General features: G+C 41.9%; 2 long non-coding RNA genes across 2 annotated transcripts; both read left to right on the forward strand.

The window, feature by feature from the left end:
• The first annotated feature begins 8,652 nt into the window (after nucleotides 1–8,652).
• Nucleotides 8,653–11,398, forward strand: LOC129626795 (uncharacterized). The gene is made up of 3 exons (XR_008702216.1): nucleotides 8,653–8,780; nucleotides 10,387–10,491; nucleotides 11,288–11,398. It is a non-coding gene; the product is annotated as an uncharacterized LOC129626795 (long non-coding RNA).
• A 2,293-nt stretch (nucleotides 11,399–13,691) lies between these two features.
• LOC129626793 (uncharacterized) lies at nucleotides 13,692–14,701 on the forward strand. Its single transcript, XR_008702214.1, has 3 exons — nucleotides 13,692–14,029; nucleotides 14,143–14,241; nucleotides 14,562–14,701. It is a non-coding gene; the product is annotated as an uncharacterized LOC129626793 (long non-coding RNA).
• Nucleotides 14,702–24,088: the final 9,387 nt, after the last annotated feature.

Below are 24,088 nucleotides of genomic sequence, written 5' to 3' on the forward strand. Positions count from 1 at the left end.
TGCAGATTAAATGAGTCAATCTGTGTGAAATGCTTGAGGGTAGTGCTAACATCCCTGAGAAGGCAATGACAACCCGCTCCAGTACTCTTGCCTGGAAAACCCCATGGACGGAGGAGCCTGGTAGGCTGCAGTCCATGGGGTCGCTAAGAGTCAGACTCGACTGAGTAACTTCACCTTCACTTTTAACTTTCATGCATTGGAGAAGGAAATGGCAACCCACTCCAATGTTCTTGCCTGGAGAATCCCAGGGACGGGGGAGCCTGGTGGGCTGCCGTCTATGGGGTCGCACAGAGTTGGACACGACTGAAGTGGCTTAGCAGCAGCAGCAGCAGCAGTGCTAACATATATTGGGTTGGCCAAAATGTTTTTCCATAAAATCTTACCAAAAAACCTGAAGGAACCTTTTGGCCAACCCAATAATACATGTACATATTAACTATCATATCGTTAATTTCTCTGATAACTTCCTCCTTCTGTTCATACCCAGGGAATGAGGTGAACTCCAATGGTAATCTATGGACTTTTCCTTTACTCCAGTGCCCAGACCATGGCACTAGCATGGCATTGGGTTCCTGAGATCTCAGATCTCCTCCCTGCCCTGCCTGCCCAGCCCAGCTCTGCCCCATCCCATACCTTCTCCTGGCTCTCAGACTGGACACGAACCCACATCTCCACTCAAATGCCTCCTGGTATCCATCACCCACTCTCCCCTGGGTGGTATAACTTTCTGTGGCTGAAGGACTCTGTCATTTTGATTTAAAGAACATGTATCACGTTCTACTTTCCTCAGATTGAAACAAGGAATTCACATTTTGAGACTATTGAGTGAATGTCTTACTCATTGGAAGGCACTGTTGAAGCAGAGAACAAATCAGAACGTCTTTGCTCATGGAACTCTCATTCAAATGAGGGAGTCAGATAGTAAGCAAATAGATGTGTAATCGAGGTTGCGGGTGACCCAGATTTTCTTAGGAGTTGCAGTGTAGCCATCTAAGAAATAACCTCCATCTAAGAAATGTTTGGCCCCATGAGGCCCACTGTGAAGTCGTACCCGCAACTAACACAGTTATTTCAGTTCAGTTCAGTTGCTCAGTCATGTCCGACTCTTTGTGTACCCATGGACTGCAGCACACTAGGCTTCTCTGTCCATCACTAATGCCCAGAGCTTACTCAAACTCATATCCACTGAGCCAGTGATGCCATCCAACCATCTCATCCTCTGTTGGCCCCTTCTACTCCTGCCTTCAATCTTTCCCAGCATCAGGGTCTTTTCCAGTGAGTCAGTTCTTTGCATCAGGTGGCCAAAGTATTGGAGTTTTAGCTTCAGCATCAGTCCTTCCAATGAATATTCAGGACTGATTTCCTTTAGGATGGACTGGTTGGATCTCCTTTCAGTCCAAGGGACTCTCAAAGAGAGTTCTCCAACACCACAGTTCAAAAGCATCAATTCTTTGGCGCTCATCTTTCTTTATAGTTCAACTCTCACATCCATACATGACTACTGGAAAAACCATAGCTTTGACTAGATGAACCTTTGTCAGCAAAGTAGTGTCTCTGCTTTTTAATATGCTGTCTAGGTTGGTCATAGCTTTTCTTCCAAGAGACAAGCATCTTTTAATTTCATGGCTGCAGTCACCATCTGCGGTAATTTTGGGGCCCCCCAAAATAAAGTCTGTCACTGTTTCCACTGTTTCCCCATCTATTTGTCATTAGGTGATGGGACCAGATGCCATGATCTTAGTTTTTTGAATATTGAATTTTAAGCCAGCTTTGTCACTCTCCTCTTTCACTTTCAACAAGAGGTTCTTTAGTTCTTCATTTTCTGCCATAAGGGTGGTATCATCTGCATATCTGAGGTTATCAATATTTCTCCTGACAATCTTGATTCCAGCTTGTGCTTCATCCAGCCTGGCAGTTCGCGTGATGTAGTCTACATATAAGTTAAATAGGCAGGGTGACAATATACAGCCTTGAAGTACTCCTTTCCCAATTGGGAACCATTCCAATGGTCCATGTCCAGTTCTAACTGTTGCTTCTTGACCTGCATACAGATTTCTCAGGAGGCAGGTAAGGTGGTCTGGTATTCACATCTCTTGAAGAATTTTCCACAGTTTGTTGTGGTCCACATAGTCAAAGGCTTTGGCTAGTCAATAAAGCAGAAGTAGATGTTTTTCTGGAACTGTCTTTCTTTTTCCATGATACAGGGGATGTTGGCAATTTGATCTCTGGTTCCTCTGCCTTTTCGAAATCCATCTTGAACATCTGAACCCCTTTAAGGAGGAGTTATCACACTGGCAGATGCTCTTCCTTCCAGAAAAATCTCACAGTGTGTGCAGAGTCACAAGGTTGAGCTGGAGCTTGGCCTAAAGTTGATCGATCCCTTCTTCCCATGAGGAGAGCAGCTTTTGCAAACAAAACATTTCCGACCATCATCAGAAGGTGATTTGACAGGATTTGACACAATACAAAATAAGCTGTAGCTAGTATTTAAAATCAGTGAGTTAACTGTTTTAGAGTTGGAAAGAACTATGCTGTGACAAAATTGGGAAGGTACACTCTAGAGATCTCAAATGGAATTTGGTAGTAAGGAAAGAATAGTATTTAATAAAGTAATAAAGCTTTTGCAGGGAGTACTATGATAAAAATATTATGACTACTTTTTGACTCTTACACATGATGGTAGAATTTTCAAATAACAGTTTCTCCTGATAGTTGATAAGTGGTATCTACCTGGTCTGTTCTACCCAAACAGCATCTCAGAGTCCTTCCCTTCTTACACCACCTCTTAGCCGCCAGCTACTGCAGTCAAGGCCAGAGAAGCTGCCACTCTAGAATTTCTCTTCCATTATCATAGCCTTAGAAGTTGAGGTTTCTGCCAGTGACCTATTTGAGCCTGATCCAAAAACCCGATGTTGTAACACAACATCAAAGCAGAGAATAAGGATGTCTAATATTTCAGTCTAATTTCAGCATTAATATTCCCCAGCAATAATTAATTGTAGAAATACATATAACCTACAAAAATGCATAGAACATGCTAGAAACACACATGAGAAGTCATATTACCATTTTATGTAGATCTGTGGATGTGGTCACACAATATTCTACAAAGAGGAAGTCTTTCCTTTTATGAAATTACTTTATTACTCCCCATTAAGCTCATTCTAATATGTGGTAGCCTCACCACCACCCTTTCTGCCTGAACTATAACAATACCTGCTTATTGATCCCCCTTGTCTCCATATAATGACACTTTGAGCACCTAACCCTATCGGCATCCATTTGTTTCTTTAAAAATATAAATATGCCCATGTATACATATCTTAAAACGTTTCAATGGAATATGATTGTCTGTAAGATAAAGTTCATATTTTTGAACATGACATGCAAGACCCTTCACTCACGGCCTGCACGTGCTTCTGCAACATTTTCTCCTGTCTCTCTCCTGTGTCAGTTCCTGCCTCCAAGCATTTCCATCCTCTTGTGCTGTGAGTCCCATGGTTTCCATACTTCACACCTGTGCTCTGTTCTTGCATCCTGCTGTCAACCGATGCACGTGGAGAGTCCCATGTGCCCTCCTTCAGTCTCCCTTGGTTTCACCTTCACTTCCAGACAGAGCTAACTTCTTCCCTGTCTCTCTTCCCATATATCCTGGTTTCTACTGAAACATTTCTCATTCCTTTGAATCTGTTGATTAATGTGCCTGTCTCTTCATCAGCTTGGGCAACTTAAGGATGGAGATTTTTCCTCTGTTTGTATGCTCCCAGGGATAGGATAGAAGGGGTGTGAAATGTGTGTTAGATTAAGATTAATCATTGAATGTCTCACAGTCCCAAATCTCTTTAATCCTTGATTATTCCAAATCTACTGAAAATAAAATGCTTTTGAAATATGAATAATCTTAGTGAGTGGCTTTGCATATCCAGCATTCAACAAAGATCTTATTCTAAATACTCAAAGCCAAAAGACATTTTCAGCTGGGCAATGCAAAGATCATATAGCTATTTGGTGGTTGAATGGTCAGTTCAGAAGAACCCTGAACAAGACTTTGACAACAGGGAAAAAATCCTAAATAACTATCATATAACTATATATAGAATTCTGTATAATTACAAAGTATTTATTAGCATATTTGCAAACCACTTTGTTGATTTTCATTTGTTTTCTTGGGCTCCTCAGCTAGTGAACTTGACCTATGAACTGATTTTGAAGAATAGGTTGGAAATGGAGACTTTGCCTTGCACTCTGGCCTCCAGTGAGCACTGGGCAGCATTTTGTGCAGCGTTGTTTTCTAGCCAAGAAGATACGTCCCTGGGGGACCAGTGGACATGGACGGGCGCAGTTTCCAAGCCCCCGCCAGGCCACTGTGTCTCTCAGACTCTTGCACACAGGAGGCTTCTACCAAGGACAAATTGCCTTCCCGGGCTGCTCAGTGTCCTCTGCGCCACCTTGAACATTAAATGGTGCGTTTTCCTCTTTGCTGCCGTGCCTCAGGCCCTAGCATCTCAGTTCAGAGTGTTTTTTTTGTTTTATTGAGTTGGCCAAAAAGTCCATTTGGGTTCATCTTATGGAAAAACTCAAATGAACTTTTTGGCCAACTCAGTAGTTTCTACTTTCTTAGCATTTGGGTGTTAGTGTCCGAGCATGTGTCACACTTGATTTCATTATCTGAGTGCTGACTTGTTTCCTCCTCTAGACTGTGATCCCCTGTCCTCCTCAAAGCCCCTGATTTCTGTCTAGGTTGTGCCTAAAATAGTGCCGACCACATAGTAGGCACTCACTGAAGTTTCTTGTTGAGAGTAGTAATGGGTAAGGAAGCTTATTTACTTACCTAATATGTAAGTTTCTCTCCCTGTGAATATTAACCAAACATTTTTCCTTTCTTCCTTTACCCCACGTTAAGAACCTCCTCATTGCATGCTTTGGAAATGCAATCCTTAGGGGGCAGTTTAACTTGATTACCTTCACAGAGGATCAAGACTCTACTCCTGTTCCCATATTTCAAATGATCATTTTTCTGGATTGTGTGTGAAATGTGCTTTATCTGTGGAGGAATGGATCAGTTATGACCGCAGCTCACATCTGCATCTTGCCTAAGGAAGACCTAGCGCAGTCCATAAGCTGTGAAATCATTTTAGCCCAAGTGAGTGTCTGGGGGTTCTTTGTTCATGGAGATTGTGTGAAACAGGGCACACATGTTGCAGTGGTAATTGCAGCCCCACTGAGAAAAGGAGTGCTTGAATCGTGTCTTGAAAACTCATTCTTGCACATGTGAGAAAAGACAGGGTAGAAGAGAGAGCAGTCACTTCACAGAGAAGGTGGACCTCTGTTCTCCTGAAACAGTGCGGTATATCTTGTTGTTAGCAGTCGCTCAGTCGTATCTGGCTCTTTGAAACCCCATGGACTGCAACATGCCAAGCTTCCCTGTCCTTCACTATCTGCTGGAGTTTGCTCAAACTCATGTCCATTGAGTGGATGAAGCGCACCCACCTCTCTTTAAATTGACCCCAAATAGCAGTTGTATGTGGTCTACTTCCAATCCCAGTGTTCTCCGTGAAAGAGGGACAATGACCATAGGGTTTATTTCAGGGCATTCAGGTCTGATCATGGGCAGAAAGCCTTGTAGGTTCTTTAATGTATGGACATGGGAAGGCAATGTTGACTTGGCAGTTACTTTTTAGAAGAGACAAGTTGTATTGTGAGCATCCAGATCATCTTAAAAGGAGAGAAAGAATGGGCTTGCCGAAGGGGATGGCATCTGAGTTGAGTTCTGAAGCGTGAGAAAGAGCTAGCAGGTGAAGATTACAGGGGGAAAGGTATTCTAAACATAGGACACCGTGTGTGCAAATACAAGGAAATGAGAGACCAAGGTGTCCTGCTGAGAAAAGTGGTTCTGAAATAGAAAACTCAAAGCAGTTCAGCAGAACTAGAGAGGATAGGGTGAGGGGGTGGGAGATGAACCTGGAGAGGTGGGCAGAGGCCAGATAAGGAGGGATCTTGTGTAAGTCCCTGAAGACTGTGCAATTTATTTCCTGGTGAAGGAGGAGCCAGTTGAAGATTTCAAGCAGGAAAGTCACAAGGTTAGGTCTTACAGAGATAACTTTGGAAGTAGAGTGAGTGAGCCACACATCTAATTGAAGCAGCGCTTTAGAAGACCTGGGAATGAATGCTATACTTCCAGGTGTATAGAGCCGAGAAAGTGCCTCATGTGTGAGTAAGAGGCACTGGCTGAGATTCATTACAGCCTTCTTTGTAGGAGCAAAGAATCAGAAACAATCAACTCATTTTTAAGAAATTGAATATGTCAAATGATGTAGAGTTATTTGAATACATGTACTAACATAACATACTAACATAATTAAATGGTATGAATTTGATTTTTCTATAGCAGCATAGACTGACCTTAAAATAATGTCACCCTCCCAAAAGTGAAAATTTTAGCATGTGATCATTTATCTAAATTTAAAAAACATAGAACCAAATATGACATATGTGTGTAAGCAAAAATTTTTAATGAACTGGAAGGCTGTACACTGATTCCATGATAATGGCGGAGAAGGAGGGCAGAGAAGGAAATATGATTGAATAAGGGTGATGGATTAAAGAAGCTTTCGCTTTATCTGAAATGCAATAATTTGTTTTTGTTTTTAAAGGATAATATAGGATTATTATTATTTAATTTTCTTAAGGTATAATTAGGGGGAAAAATGAATCTGATAGCAAATATCACACAGTGTTAATAGATATTGATTCTGAGTTGTGAGTTTGTTAAATTATACTTTACATTGTTCTATACTTGAAAAGACAATTCTCTCCTTTTAAGTAGAAAAGAATACTGCACGTGTGTATGTGTGTTTAAGCAGTGGCCTGAGAAGTGTGAGCGCCAATAGTATGATGACTATAAAGCCAAGGAATGTGAAAGTTCAAGAACCGTCAACAGGGTCAAGATGAGAACTGAAAAGAGTTGAATTAATTTGTGATTTAGCAGGTCAATGGTGGCCTTGATGTGAATGATTTCAGCACAGTGATGTTGAGTGGAAGTCTAGGGCAGTTGACAGAGTAAGTGGAAGATAAAGACATGACAACAAATTCCATTTGTTTTCAGAACTTTGACCATAAAAATGAAGAAATAGATGGATTTGTACCTAGAGAGGGATGTCGGTTTAAGAAAAATGGTTGTTATTTTAGAAAAACTTGATATTGTTCATCTGAGACAGGAAGAATATGAGAAGGAGGTGGTTGAAGGTACATCTAAGAGAGGAGATAACTGATGGGGCAGGAGAAAGAAGGAAGGAATAGAATCTACAGTGAAAAGGTGGAACCCTCCCCGGGGAGTGGAAGTTGATGGGTGTAAGCAGAAACTCAGGGCTCTGGGGAGAGAGGGCTGGAATGATTTTGAGGAAGTTCAGATCAACAGCTTCAATTTTTTTTTAATCAAAATGCAAATTATAGTTCTGCCTTTACTGAATATTGCCACTTATATAGAATAAATATTTTAAGATATATACTTTCATGTACATAGGTAACTGTGCAACTATTTTTCTTGTAATTATTAGAAATGATCAAAAGTAGTAAAAATATTATCCTTTGGGCAATGAGATCACTTTTGGTTTCTGCAGGTATAATGAATATTAGAAAGAAAAACAAATTACCAAGTAATGTAGATAGAGATATGGTTTTAAATGAAGCATATGCCCATAGAGCATGGAGGTTAGGTTTACTTTTCACTGATAGATCATGGAGGAAATTACATCAAAGTAATATGTTCTGCCCTGTCCTAAGCACATGAAATACTTCATAGAACTTGATCATGGCAAAACCCTTAAGGGATCTGTTGCCCGCCTCTTCCTTCCCTGCCCTGCTGAATTAATCTTGTATTTCACCTAATTAACTAGGTTGATGGATATTTTAGCATTTTTTTATGACATTTTCTTTTTAAATAATGCAAACATACTTGTAAATACTGTCTGTTGCTTTTATTCATTCGAGAATACTATTGGGATTTCCCTGGTGGTACAATGGATGAGAATCCGCCTGCCAATGCAGGGGACACGGATTCGATCCCTGGTCTGGGAAGATTCCATATGCCTCTGAGCAACTAGGCCCATGCACACAAATACTGAGCTCACACACCTAGAGCCTGTGGTCTGCAACAAGACAAGCCACTACTATGAGAAGCCTGAGCACTGCAACTAGAGAGAAGCCCCTGCTCACTGCAACTGGAAGAAGCTTGTGTACAGCAATATCAAATGTATAAATATTTTCTATATTTATAAAATATATAAATCAGTAAGATCAATGCCATATTATAAATACAATGCTAATGAGCTCCTGATATCAGTATCTCATTATTGTAACAAATTAATTTTCATAGGATTCCATGATTGGAAGAAATGTTATATGGCTTCTGCTCATCTATTTCAGCTTCCATCCATTGGATTAGAATGAAAACCTGGAGGGATATCAGGACCCCAGTGAGAGAATTAAAAAAAAAAAAAACACCAGCAACGTTCTCCTCTTTCTCTGCTGAGGCAGTCATGTGTGACCGATTGTTCACTGATGAATATGCTAAGAGCAGCAGTGAGGGGGTTTTTTTGGTTTTTTGGTTTTTTGGTTTTTTGGTATTCATTCGGCAAGGAGTGACTGAGCATATGTTTATCAAATAAATGCAAAGTTATATAGAAAAGGGTTACCTCCTTTGTCAACCAGGAGCTTCCAGTCAAATAAGATACAAAACCCCCCAGAAATCCAGTAAGATGCCCAAATACCCCATACCCAAGGTAAAGCAGAGCTGGTTTTGTAGTCATACAGCAACAGTTACTTGTTTGTGGACATATATGTTGCTATAAAGATGTATACTTGACAGAGAGTACCCCCATTGGGGAATCAGGAAGTCTTTCTAAAATCTCCTTATTTTCCCCTTCTTGGCTGGCTTACAAGTAGGTACATGGCCACTGGTTTTACTCTATGTTGAGAGAGGAGGGAGAGTAAATTATGGTTATGTCAGAGCAGAGTGAGTGATAAAGCTTTGCTCATGGGGGGCTGATGTCTGCAGATAAGTGTGGTGTCAGACCCTCCCTGTCCTTTCCTTACTCTGACTCATCAGCTGTGCTTATTATATCTGTTCATAGCAGCTTCTTTGTGCTAAATCTGATTGGTTGTATCATATTACCGATATTTTGTGGTGCTGGAGAAGACCCTTGAGAGTCCCTTGGAGAGCAAGGCGATGAAACCAGTCAATCCTAAAGAAAATCAACCCTGAATATTCACTGGAAGGACTGATGCTGAAGCTGAAGCTCCAATACTTTGACGGCCTGATGAGAAGAGCCAACTCATTGGATAAGACCCTGATGCTGGGAAAGACTGATGGCAGGAGAAGAAGTGGGTGACAGAGGATGAGATGGTTAGATAGTATCACTGACTCAATGGACATGAATTTGAGCAAACTCCTGGAGATAGTGGAGGACAGAGGAGTCTGACATGCTGCATTCCATGAGGTGGCAAAGAGTGGGACACGACTGAGCGACTGCACAGCAACATTACCAATTATACTTTTTACTTTCCCTCACAAAACCCTTGCACTCTTCAGAGAATTTCTTCTGGTTGATGTTACCTAGTTTTTCCTGTTTCATGGGTCTCTGAGTAAAAAGAACCATCTTGAATTAACAGATGTCTTGACATACATTATTGGAATCAGATGGAAGATTCTAAGAATTTGAGGATAAACTCAGCAGAGATACCAGAGATTTTTTTTCAGCATAAAGGAAAAGGATAGAGTAGAGAATCTTAGGAGAACCACAGAGCTAGTCTCTTTGTCCTATCAATTTTTGCTAATTTAGGCTATTATTTCAGTTATCTTTCTACTGAAGAGGTGTCTTATTAGTTAATTAGTGAATGATCAAAGCCTTTACAGAGCGTCAAGGTGTTTGGCATGTTATTTTTGTCACTAACCTCATCTAATTTGTATATTCTTGGAAAGCATCCATGTGAAGAATGCTGCATGAACCGTCATGATAATGTTACAGTTGAATGTCAACACTGCTAGGAAATGACTATGCTTTCCATTCATTCTACTGACTGCCTAACAGCAGTTTCAGTTTCCAATTAAAGCTTGTGTGTCGATGTTCTTGAAAAGAAGGGGCAGAGGAGGTGGAACTTATGAGAGCAGCAAAATCCTCACTCGGGGGATGCTTAACACTAACCCAAGTTTTCTTCAGAGAATTAGACCCAAAAACTTAGGTGCAAAAAGGAGAAGTAAATCAGTCAGATTTTCAGTCAAGAAGTTGTGTTGTGGGGTGGTTACCCACAACTCTTTATTTACATCGAACGAACTAAACTTTCAATACATTAATTTCAGCCAAGACCCTTCCTAAATTGTTCTTCTAGATGAATTGCACTGTTTTAAGCAGATCAATCAGTTTGGAGAAGCAGAAGTTGAATGCAACTTTTTGTTTGGAAAGAATTTTCATCCTTTATTATTATACAGAGAAGGTATGGGTAAATTGCTTATTTAAATTTTTTTCTGATTTAGAATATTTGACACAAAAGTATTTTATAATTTTTATACATAATTAAAGTTAAAATGTTTGTTAATGAAAGGCTAATTAGTTAATGTAGAGGTGTACTTGAATTTCTAAGTCACTTCTTGGGAGGGAAGGAGTAAAGGTTGCAAAGCCAAGAGCTACTGTGCACAAAAGCACCATCTAGTGGCCAGAGTGAATAACTATGTGCACACAATTCTTAAGAATAAAAAAGAGAACCCATAAAAGCACCCATTACAGGGACTGGTTTCCATGTGCTCATTTTTTAATCAGCCTCAGTGTTATTATCAGGCTTCCCTGGTGGCTCAGTCGGTAAAGAATCCACAGTGCGGGAGACCTGGGTGTGATTCCTGGGTTGGGAAGATGTCTTGGAGAAGGGAATGGCTACCTACTCTAGTATTCTGGCCTGGAGAATCCCATGTCCATGGGGTCACAGAGTCGGACAACTGAGCGACTTTCACTTTCAATGAAGAATATCTAGTCAGTAATTAGTTCCAAGACAGACTTTCATCTTTTTTCAGTAAATTCTTAGGTTTTAATGCATTTTTCCCCTTTTCAATATTAACTATTTCAAAATGACCTGACAATCACATTAACTTGTAAATGACTGAAAATTGCTCTAAACTGTTCACCTCCCAGGATATACTCAAATTTTGAAAGACAATATTCTACTAACAATAGAGGTATCTATTGGATGTTACCTAGATTATTGTGCTGATCATGTCATGATATATGGGCTTTCCCAGGTGGTGCCGTGGTAAAGAATCCACCAGCCAATGCAAGAGAAGCAAGACACACAGGTTCAACCCCTGGGTGGAGAAGATCCCATGGAGGAGGAAATGGCAACCCACTCCAATAGTCTTGCCTGGAAAATTCCTTGGACAGAGGAGCCTGGCAGGCTACTGTCCATGGGGTGGCAGAGTCAGACGCAACTGAGCATGCACACACGCGTGTCATGATATATACATATATCAAAATCATTATGTGATACACTTAAAACTAATATGGCATTTATATCTCAATTTTTTAAATGAGGTTTTATGGGTTCGTAGGTCCGTAACTATTTTTGATAAAGGAAAACTCCATAACCATTTAAAATAACTGACCAACTATCTATTGTTGTGTGTTGTAGTTGCCAAGTTGTGCCTGACTCTTTTGAGACCCCATGAACTGTAGCCCACCAGGCTTTTCTATCCATGGGGTTTCCTAGGCCAGAATAGTGGAGTAGGTTGCCATTTCTAATTCAGAGGATGTCCTCGACCCAGGGATCAAACCCACGTCTCCTGCACTGGCGGTGGATTCTGTACCACTGAGCCGCCTGGAAAGCCCTGACTAACTACTAATAGCATAAAATCTCCCCTGATTTGATGGCATAGCCGTTAGAAAACCACTTGGAAACATCATCCAGGCGTTAAAATTTGTGGCTTTTAGTACTTTTCTATTGCTTAGGAGGGCAATACACTTAAAGCAAAATGCTACAAAATTAAGTTGATACATGCTGATCACCACAATTTTTTGTTGTTTCTTTATATCCAAAATAAATTTTACTACAACTTAAAAGATAGCAAATTCCTCTTATGAAGAAGAAACAGATTTCCTGAGAATATATCCAAAGAAGTTTATTACAATTTTTTTTCAAACCTGGATTTTCAGTTCCTGTCTGCTGTACAACCTGCCCATTTGGCATATTCCCACATGCCTCTCGGGGTAAGGAAGTGTCATTTTTATCATTTTTATTTTAGCCACCTACTTGTTAAGAAAATAGTATACACAAACTCAATGTTAAACAACAGTGGAATGATTAATAAAATACAGCCCATCTCTATGGTGTAGTAACATATAGACAGCAAAAACAAATTGTTTAAGAATATTTATTGATACAGAAAAATGTTTCTAATTCAGTTTGATGAGATTTTCTTAACCTTCATAACTGTATTTTTTGTTTGCTCTCAAGTTTGAAAAAATAAAATAATTTTTTGTATCTCTGGGAATAATACTGTAATGACATCATTATTAATCATAGTTTTCTGTGGAAATAGGGGATGCATTTTAATTTCCTATTTACCCTCACCTATATTTTTCAAATCTCAGCTACTGTTTTTTAGCGGATTGCTTAGTGTGTGCTGTGCTTAGTCACTCAGTCATGTCCAACTCTTTGCAACCCCATGGGCTGTAACCCGCCAGGCTCCTCTGTTCATGGAGATTCTCCAGGCAAGAGTACTGGAATGGGTTGCCATGCCTTCCTCCAGGGGATCTTCCCAACCCAGGGATTGAACCCAGGTCTTCCGAATTACAGGCAGATTCTTAACCTTCTGAGCCACCAGGGAAGCCCCCAGATTGCATTAATATCCTTAATTATTCACCTGTCTCTATATTCTTACACTACAAGATCACCTAACACAAAGTATTTTTTTTAACCACCCCTTATATTTGGGTTCACCCAGTGACTTGCTTTGATCAACAGGATGTTAAAAAGCACCCATGAGCCAAGGCCTGAAAAGTGGTTTTGTCTGCCCTCTTGCACCTCTGCCTTGGAACTCTTTATACTTAGAATAAGAGGTACTGAGTCTCTTAGTTCTTATCAGCAGGCTATGTGCGTGCATGTCTGGCTTGTTGCGATTCTGTGGACTGTAGATTGCCAGGCTCCTCGGTCCATGGGATTCTCCAGGCAAGAATACTGGAGAGGGTTGCCATGCCCTCCTCCAGAGGATCCTCCTGACCCAGGGGTCAAACCCTCCTATCTTATGTCTCTTGTATTGGCAGGCGGGTTCTTTACCACTAGATCCACCTGGGAAGCCCCATCAGCAGGCTGAAGTTGTTAATTCCAGGAATAGAGCAGCACTTCCTCCTGCTTGAAATACATAACTCACAGGAGTGCAGCTCACGCACACTGCCACTCATCTGCCCAGTCAGCCACTTGGTTTGACTCACAGGCTTGGACTTGACTTTCATTCCTACCACTGCAGCCACTGATGATAATGTAACTAATAAAATACTCCTGGAGTGTCTACTCTACACCAGGTGTTTCCTTGCTTATTGTCACATAAATGTCACTACAGGACAAAGCCTTATTAGTCCATTTGCCAGATGAGAACTCCCTGGCTTGGACCATCTCTCCCAGCCAAGGTCAGAGTTTTAGTATTTCTTTCCTGACCTTGTGCTCCTTTGAGGCAAGCCAGGGTCCTTCATAGCCACACCCACCCAGGTAGCCACACTCACCCTGCCAGAGAAGGTGTGGACAGAAAGTGATTTTCCAGAACCTGTTACAGGTTCACAGCAATGATACAGGAATATTCTGTTGACAACAGCATGCAGACTCTTTCTTTCTTTCTTTCTTTTTAATTATTTATTTGGCTGCACTGGATCTTAGCTGCAGCATGTGGAATCTAGTTACCTAAACAGGGATGGAACCCAGGCCTCCTGCACTGGGAGTTTGGAGTCTTAGCCACTGGAGGACCAGCAGGGAAGTCCCAGACTACTTCTTCAAAGTAAAATAAGATTGAATTTCCCTACTGGGTGGGCAAGAGGTCTCCCACTTTGGTGGCCTTTGGTTCCCTGCCTCAATTAACCTAGGACTCCTGTGATGGGCCCTTCCTTTCAGCTTTTACTCCGTACTGCCTCCCTTCTCCCCGGGAGCTCACCTTTGTGGTTGGTCCCCACTTCAGAGGACAGTGGCAGAGGCTGTAGAACAGACGGACTGGTCAGTATGAACTTGCCATGTTGTAGGTCAAATGTGGGCATGTTTGCATGCTTCCCCCTCACATGTCACACTTACAAACCAAGAATAGTGTCCTGGGGGTTTCTGTTGCATGTACATTTCGTCGGAACTGAGTTTAAAGATTTAATATTTGAATAAACCCAATGAGAAACTTTTTATCACTGAGGTTTCTGTTTATAATACAAGCAAGTAGCTGTAGCTGATGTCTGTTTAGTACACGTGGATCATTTTTTGCTACAGTCAAGCAGAGCAGTGTCTGTTTGGCAGAGTTACCTGTAAACTGTCATTTTGTTCTTGTTCAGATGCTCAGTCGTGTCCGACTCTTTGTGACCCCATGGACTGCAGCACACCAGGCTTTCCTGTCCTTCACCATCTCCCGGAATTTGCTCAAACTCATGTCCATTGAGTCAGTGATGCCATCCAACCATCTCGCCCTCTGTTGTCTGCTTCCCCTCCTGTCATACAGCATGTTAAACTTGATTGCACACCACACTGAAACATCAATAAGAGAAGTAATATTAAGCAAACCCAGAGATACTAAGTCCGAAAAAAACATTTGACTTGTTCATTTGAAAACAAAGTAGAACTGTTGCCTAAAAAGGGCTGAGTCTATTTATTGATACTTTAGGAGTTCTCAATCCTGAGGAATTAATATTCTGAATGATAGAAAATAGAGTTTAGCCTTTCAGGGAAAAAAAAAATAGTTCTTCGAAGTAACTCATCCTCCTGAAATGTTGCTTAGCCTCTGATTCCAAGCCAGCCCCTATACTGCTCCTGTCTGATTCTAACTTGCAGCCTTTCAAAAGGCCCCTTTCCTTGTTGTTCAAATCACACGTCCTAAAATCCTGCAGCTGTTCACTCAAGATTGCCGGCAAGATAACAGCTATAAAATTCCAACTGTAAGATGCAAATGTTTGCACATTTTCTCCATTTTAACCTAGCAAAAATATTCTGCTTCCTTCCCTGCTTCCCAGGAGCCACTCGCTGAGGTTTTATGACTCTTCACAAGGAAAGGAGAAGACCCTGCAGACCAGTTATGCTCTAAGACCCTGTGTCTCCATTTCTCTAGAACCTGAGATTGGCCCGGGAGTGACTCAGCTTAGAAATGCTGTGTTTGTTTCAAAGGACAGCAGACACAGCAAGGGCCATCTTTGAAGTAAGGGGGTGCAGACCACCCTTTTGCTCCCTCCAGTGAACAAAAGCCCAGCCTTTCTAGTTCTAACGGTTTGGACTAATACAGTGTGAAAAACTAAATATAGAATACTTTTGTTAAAATCAGATTAGACTAATTCTATATGAAGTGCTTTAATGAAAAATGTTTAATGGTTGAAATACTATAACTCTGGCGTTAAAATGCAGGTGCAAGAAGGATATTCTACACTCCCCAGAGGGCAAACCAGTACATACTGTGAAATATCAATTAAAGTTTATAGTTGCCTGGGTTGGCTTAATGTCTTTTTCATGGGAAATTTTCATTCTCTTATGAAATAATCATTTGGAGTTAAAATATGTGCTGAATTAGGTGGGCATTCCAAGTTATTAAGAAATGGATTTATTTTACAAGCAAGCTGGAAGCATTCTTTGCTGTTTTTATGAGGTCATCGACATGACTTTTAAATGGGGCTCCAGGCCAACTCTGATTCTCACATCAGTTCATTAATTCACACAGCTGTCTCTGAAAACTACAAGAATAATATATACTGCAGACAGAGGGCTAGAGAAGGGAGGTGGGGTGAGATTTCAAGGCTGTATTTCAGTCGGGAGATCCTGCTGACATCATAAACTATGAGAAGACAGCTTAAGCTGTTTGGGGAACAGCAGTAGCCCCCTTGATGGAAATATGGTTGGTCTAATTGATTCTTTTTCTTTTCAGAATATACAGAGTGGGGATACCCAGTCGTTTTTATTCTGAGCAAAGTCAACATGAAAGGCAGGCACTGCAGGAATGCATTAGCAGGGGAAACCCAAGCAGTGACCTAAGGTGTGGGGATGGATTTGATTGTGTTAATGACGTCTGAGCAGTCGTGCTGACACATGAAGGGCACTGGCAGAGTTTATTGCACCATGATTTTGTTTTATAGGTGATTGTGAACCCACTGTGTCTACAAAGAGATTTTGCAAATGAGATGTGACAAGGATGATAGGATTGTCCTATGTGTGAGCGTCTAGAAGAACCAAATCCTCTGATGAAGGCCCCTCACCCTGTCTCTATACTTCCAGATTTATAGCAAACACAGGATGTGAAATACCCTTCGATGGGACTTCTGACAGCTTTTCCCACTTGGTCCGAAAGAGGCATTGCTCAGAGCTACGTGAAAACCTCTTTCTGCTCTGAACCCACGTTCAGAAGGGTTTGATACCAAACCAAATTTGGAGGCTCAACCTGTGCAAAACTAATGTTTATGAGAATGTCCTGGTTTCTGAGGCCTCCTTCAGCCTTAATAGGATATTTTTTTGAAAGGCAATCTGCAGTTTCATATCCTTGAAATTCCAAATTTGTTGTGGTTGCCATGGAAAGGTGAGCTAAGTCTCTTTGAGAGTAATTTCACTTCTGCAAATAAATCCAGCCAAGTTTTTAATGTCTTTGGATGGGGGGAAAATTGTATGAAATGTGACATTTTAAGTGTGCTCTTCAGTGACTCTCCATTAAAACCTTGACACCTGGGCACATGTGGATGTTGGAGGTTTTGGGGCCCTTATCTCATCTGTGTACACAAGTGTCTTTCTGTACACGTGAACTGAAGCTTTGCCTGAAAAACAGATGTGTCCTGAAAGAGTAAGAGACTGTTAATGCATAAGAAAGAGTGGGAACATTCAGAATTACTGAAGAGATCAGGGTTGATCTCCATCTCCTCTGCATTTCCTTGGTATACATGCTTTTTCATTCCCTTCCTTATACTTGATTATTCTGTGGACAAATGCTGTGGACTTTTCTCTTGGAATATTGAAGACACATAAGAGCCTGACATGTTTATTGGGTGTTGTCTTAGTCCTTTCAGGCTGCTACAACAAACTACCATATATTAGGTGGCTTATAAACAAGAGACGTTTAGTTATTTCTCACATTTTGGAGGCCAGAAGTCCAAAATGGTACCGACCAGTTCTGTCTGGTGTGAGTCCACTTTCTCATACAAGATCTTCTTGCTGTAACCTCACAGGGCAGTAAAGGCAAGAGGGCTCTTTCTGGGGTCTGTTTTATAAGGGCATGAATCACATTCATGAGGCCCCCCCCCTTATGACTTAATCACCTCCAAAAGGCCCTATCTCCTAATACTCTCAGGTTGGGGATTAGGATTTCAACATATTAATTGAGGAGAGGGACAGAAGCAGTAGATTTCTTGCATCCCACCCCGGTTCCCCCAAATTCATGCTCTTCTCACATGTCAATTCAAAAGTCTAAGTCCAAAGAGGAAAAAAAAGTGAAAATGCTAGTCACTCAGTTGTATCCAACTCTTTTGTGTCCCCATGGACTATAGCCCACCAGGATCCTCTGTCCATGGGATTCTCCAGGCAAGAATACTGGAGTGGGTAGCCATTCCCTGCTCTAGGGGATCGTCCCAACCCAGCGATTGAACCCCAGTCTCCTGTATTGCAGGCAGATTCTTTATGGTCTGAACCAGTCCCATCTAGATATCATCTGAATCAGATATGGGTGAGACTCAAGAATGACTCATCATAAGGAAAATTCCTCTCCCATGTGAACCTGTGAAATCAAACAAGTTATATGCTTCCAAAATACAATGGTGTGACAGACACACATAGACATTCCCACCTGCAAAGAGAAAAATAGGAAAAAAGAAAAGAGTAACAGATCCCCCACAACAAGTCCAGAATGTTAAGGCTCAAGAATAATCTTTGACAGCTCTTCCCTCCTGTCCCTGGGACTGAGTTTCCACTTTCCAGACACACTGGAAGGGGTCGGGCCCCCTGGGCTCTGTTGGGCACAGCCCACACTGCAGCTCTGCAGGACTGGAACTGTCTCTGCCAGTCTGGAGTTGTGATGCAGCTCAGCCCACATGGTTCCACTAGGTCCTGCCCCCAAGGTCACCCTCTGCCTGGGTCTTGGGGGCTCAGAAGCTCCATCCTTGGAAATCTTGGTGGAAGGACCTGTGTCCTCACAGCTTTATGGCTATCTTCACAGGGGCCCGCCACATGCTTCAAGGGCTGCCCAGGAACATGGGGACGTGTGGGAAGCAGAGACTATGATGTGAGGCTGTGTGGCACAGTGGGCAGCAGTGGCTCCTTTGAAATTATTCTACTTCACAGACCCTGGCACTCTGGCCTGTGCTGAAAGGGGTGACCCTGATGCTCCCTGAAATGCTCGCAGGGCCATTCTCCCATTGTCCTGCTAGGTCCTGCCTTTTGTGTAGGTGACTGACTAGCGTCCTCATTGCCTTGATGAATAGCCCTGGACTTCTGGCCTGCTCTATCCTTTATACTACCCTGAGTACATTTGACCACATGTTTCATGTTCTCTCCCAAATAGGCTTTCTGATTTTTAATACACGAACAGACTGAGAATTTTTTCAAAATTTTAAATTCCCCTTCTCTTGCCATTAACAATTCCATCTTTAAGCCATTTCTCTCTTCTCACTTCACTGAAAGCAGTTAGCAGAAGCCAACCCACACCTTCCACACAGGGCCTAGAAATTTCCTCAGCCAAATATCCAATTTCATCACTCACAGCTTCCACCTTCTACAGAATCCGAGAACACAAGCATAATTCAGCCACGTTCTTTGCCACTTTATAATGAGGATGGCCTTTCCTCCGTTGTCCAATAATGCATCCCTCGTTTCCACCTGGACCCCATCACAGTGATCTTCACTGTCCGTACGCCTACCAAAAATCCATTAAGATTACTTAGGTATTCTCTAAGATTCTCTACAGCCTTCCTCTTTTATTTCTGGGCTCTCAGTGTACATATGCCTACCAGAAAATCTGTTCAGAACTGGGTTTGCTCTAAGAAAACCGGGGCTTTCTCTACAGCTCTCCTCTTCTCTCTCTTGAATTTTCACCAACTTTCCCTTAGTGGTCCATTCATGGCAGTGTAGGGTTTTTCCTGCATGCACCTCAAAATGCCTCCAGCCTCTACTCATTACCCGGGTCTAATGCTGCTTCCACACTTGTGGGTGTTAGTTACAGGACCACCCCAACATCCCAGTACCAATATTATTATGTCTTAGTCCATTCAGGCTGCTGTAACAAAATACCATAAACTGGGTGACTTATAAATAAATGCTGTTTCTCATGGTTTTGGAGGCTGGAAAGTCCGAGACTCAAGCACCCAGCAGATGTGGTATCTGTGGTGTGCCCTTTTCCTGTTCTTAGAGGGCTGGCTTCTCACTGAGTCCTCACATGGTGGAAGGGGTGAGAGATCTCTCTGGGATCTCTTTTACAAGGGCACTAATCCCATTCATGAAGGCTCCACCCTCATGGCCTGGTACCTCCCAAAGGTCCCACCTACAAATACTACTGGGGATTAGGATTTCAACATACGATTGAGGGAACACAAACATCTATAGCTGGAACCCCAACAAACAGGTGGCAATCCTCAAGCCTCACCTGAGAGACTTTCAAGTTGGCAGCCAAGACTCTGCACCCACTGTTCTGGCCTTGTCACACCTCCACAGCCTCCTCCACTGCTCTGATCCATAACACAGCAGGTCAGTTGGGAGCACTTCCTCACCAAGAAAAAGTTGAGGACTCCTCATGGAAAACAGCTGAAACCTCAAGATGGCAGCTCTACGCTTTAAGGAGCTTGCGTTGAGAAACCTAGGTTTAATTAACTATGTTAAAATTCACCTTAAAATGTTCTGTGTTATAGTTCCACATGTAAAGGAAGTGTAAGTATAGCTAATAATGGATTTTCATTTATTAAAAGAGAATGATTCTTAATTTTGCATGCCAGAGGTAGTAGATGGTTTAGGTAAATGACAGTTTCTCATGGGTGAAGAGACCACAGTAAGGCAAAATCAGACAGTTAATTAAGAAGGAGTAAACTTATAAAGTAAAAAGAAGAGCGGGAATTAAGAGAAAATTCAGTATACCTAGGAACCTTAAATGTTAAGCAACCAACAATCAGAGAGTTTGTTGAAATCAGAAACCAATCTTGCTGGGTTTTTGAAGGTTAAGACCTCTGAAGTTAACAGTTGGCAGGTGTCACGGACTGATGTTGATGTCTGCATAAAATTCATGGGTTAAACCCCCCCAGTGTGATGGTGTTTGGAAGTGCGGCCTTTGGAAGGTAATTAGATGATGTCATGAGGGTATAAAAAATATAAAATTCAACCAAGTAAATTTGAAGACCTAGTTGGCTTTGTTCAGCAATTCATGAATCAGATAGCATTGTTGTTTAATCGCTAAGTTGTGTCCAACTCTTTTTGACCCCATGGACTGTAGCCCACCAGCCACCAGGCTCCTCTGTCCATGAGATTTCCCAGGCAAGAATACTGGAGTGGGTTGCCATTTCCTTCTCCAGGGGATTTTCCCAATTCAGGGATCGAACTCACATCTCCTGCATTGGCAGGCAGATTCTTTACCACTGAGCCCCCAGGGAAGCCCATCTAGCAAATAGAAGAGTGCTGTGAGGGGTTGTACAAAATGGAAAGTTTTTATAGGAAGAACGGAGGGAGCTATCAGCAAAATGAAAGAAAGGATTATTTTTGGACCAAGACATCTTTGGGGGAGGAAGGAACAGGCAAAGGTTTTATCATGCAAGTACTCAAAAAGATATTTAAGATCTATCCTATTATCAAGAACAACCATGGCCAGAGAGTCTGAGGATCTTTTCTGGACAAGTAATACCTTAGCCATAGAATCTGCAATGTCTTTAAGAATTAAGGAGAGGTTTCTGATCATATTCCTATTTGTATCTACTCTTATTCAGGGAATGGATTTGTTCACAGGAATCACTGTGTTTACTCATTTAAGCCAGGAGTCAGTTGTAGACTTTTCCTAGGCTGAAATAGAGTCATCCTAAACTCTAGCGGTAATTCCCATCCACCCTTTCCCTTAGCAGTGGCCTGAGAGAGAGAGAGATAGAGATAGTGGCCTGTGTTATCTTTCTAGGTCAATGCCAAAGTAATGGAAGAAATAGAAAGGGTTCTTATTTAAAGAACGAAACCTTGATATTGCCTTTGATGTAAACATTCAGCATTGATATGAGCTAGACTTCTCCTGTTTGTCAGTTTGATCAGGAAGTCTCCAGTGTTCGTACAAGACCAGGTGTCATGTGGAGCCTTTGTCCACTGTGAGATGTGTACCCAAGGCTCAAATCTCTGAAGCTGGATTGCCCCCTGCATAGTGAGGGGGACCTGGCACAGTCCCTTCCAAGGAGACTTAAGGGCAGTCCTTGTTCTAAGTGATTCCAGATCCAAAGGGTAGGAGACAATTGGGAATGTTAATTGGAGAGTCATGGCCAAATATTTGAGGAAACTAGAAGAATGCAGGATCCAGTCCAGTTTACTGATATAAAAAACCTCAAAGATAATAAGACTAGAATCTAGTTTCTACAAAAGTGAAAACAATTTTTCACTTTACAATACTCCCCATTTTTTTCCCCTACATGGGAAAACTAATTTGTTCAACAATGAGTATGAAAACAAGAATGCTCGCTGAGAGTTTCTGAGTTCTGGAAGGATCAAGTAGGGACAAAAAGTAAAGGTTTCATCATTATTCACAAAGATATATCTTACCAAAATGTCGACAGCTTAAGAGAAAAGATTTCTTTACATATGTAAAATAATTTTAAGAACCAGCAACACAAAGTCAAAAAGATTATAGTCATCCTCATCAGTTCATTTAGTCCCATGCTATTCATTCTTGTTCTGCTTGAATTCAATGTATCCATTAGTTTTCTCAGACTTGCCTAATGACCAAGGGTGGTGCAGGCCCTGAGAATCCCAAGAAGTTGGTGAGGTTTAAGACTCACATGGTTTGCCCAGTGAAGGGATTGCCTCGATCCATGAGGAACAGGTTCTCTAACAGTTTCTTTGCCATGGTAAAGGCATCAGCTTTGCAGCAAGGGAATGCTTTACTCCTGCAGAAAGTATACATACAATTCCAGGAGCATATTGATAGCCCACACTCAGTGGCAGTTGAATGAAGTTCAGCTGCAAGTATTCAAGTGTTTAGAGGGAGCGGTCTGAGTCCTCTCTCTAGGGACAAAAATAGCTTTTTTTTTTTTACACTTTTAAAAAAAGTGCACTAGGTAAGTGAGCGCTGCCATGCTGAGTCACTTCAGTCATGTCCAACTCTTTGCGACCCTATGGACTGTAGCCTGCCAGGCTCCTCTGTTCGTGGGATTCTCCGAACAAGAATACTGGAGTGGGTTGACATTTCCTCCTCCAGGGGATCTTCCCAACACAGGGATTGAAACTGTATCTCTTATGTCTCCTGCATTGGCAGGCTGGTTCTTTACCACTAGTGCTACCTGGGAAGCCCAGCTAAGTAAAGGAATTCAAAAAGAAAAACAAAAATGGGGTTTTCCAGGCAGCCTGGAAGAACCCAAGAAGCCATCTCAGGCTTCTCAACAGCCACCATTTACCCATCTTAATTTCTCTGACTCAGGAGCAGATTATTGTCAATGTTACATGTTACATCAAAATGGCAAAATTCTGGAAATGAGGAGTCATTTTTTTGCCAGTTTTTCTGATCATAAAGTTATTAGATCATTTAAAATATCTTGTCAGATTTTAGCCAGCTGCTGCTGCTGCTAAGTCACTTCAGTCGTGTCCGACTCTGTGCAACCCCATAGATGGCAGCCCACCAGGCTCCGCCGTCCCTGGGATTCTCCAGGCAAGAACACTGGAGTGGGTTGCCACTTCCTTCTCCAATGCATGAAAGTGAAAAGTGAAAGTGAAGTCGCTCAGTCGTGTCCGACTCCTAGTGACCTCATGGACTGCAGCCTACCAGGCTCCTCCATCCATGGGATTTTCCAGGCAAGAGTACTGGAGTGGGGTACCATTGCCTTCTCCCAATTTTAGCCAGAACAAATAATAAATATTATTGGCAAAGTTGAATGAACCCATTAATTTTCATTTTAGTTTACCCTTGGCTGTTTATGGGAATAACATAGTTTTGGTTTTGTTTTTGTTTTTTACCAGGAAATCCCTTAGAATCCTATAAACTTTGGAAGGGACACTGAAGTTGATGCTGAAGAATTTGTACAGGGCCTTTGAAGATAATCTCTGTTCCTGTGCCCCTGTTGATTATAATTGAGACATCAATTTCTGGGCCAGTGTTTTCATAATGGACCTCTCAGAGGGTATAACGGGGAAAGCCTAGATGTGGTTTTAGGTCTCTGGCCCTGGAGCTGCTGTAGCTGTAAAGCTATTAAATTTGCAGCTTCCTGCTTTCTATCCTGCTCTGGGATCCTTTCAAAATGCTCAGCCACAGTCATGGCTTCAGGCAGGCTTGTGGCACGCCATCTTATTTTGTGTTTTTTGATAATGGCTTGTAAAAGATCAGTTGCTATTCTGTGAGCCCTTTCTGGCCACCAATCCGGAATATCAACCTTTTGCTTCTGAAGCCAAAAACTCATCCTCAGGGCACCAATGCTGATCGAGTCTCTGAGACAGAGCTTTGGGAGAAGTGGAAAATAATAGCTTTATTGCTTTGCCAGACAGAGGGGAACACAGCGGGCTCCTGCCCTTGAAAACTGTGTCCCTACCTGGAGGATTTGATGAGGAGTTTTATAGTAGTTCAAGGGTGAGGGTGCTGACAAGATTAGGGTGTATGCAGGGCCTCCAGTCCTCTAATCTGGTCTCAGGAAGTCTTCTTGAGGAGCTTCTCTGGTTCCTTTAATCCTGCCTCAGGTGGTTTCTTGGC

Source organism: Bubalus kerabau, chromosome 14 (assembly GCF_029407905.1).
Source record: "Bubalus kerabau isolate K-KA32 ecotype Philippines breed swamp buffalo chromosome 14, PCC_UOA_SB_1v2, whole genome shotgun sequence".
Classification (NCBI taxonomy): domain Eukaryota; kingdom Metazoa; phylum Chordata; class Mammalia; order Artiodactyla; family Bovidae; genus Bubalus; species Bubalus kerabau.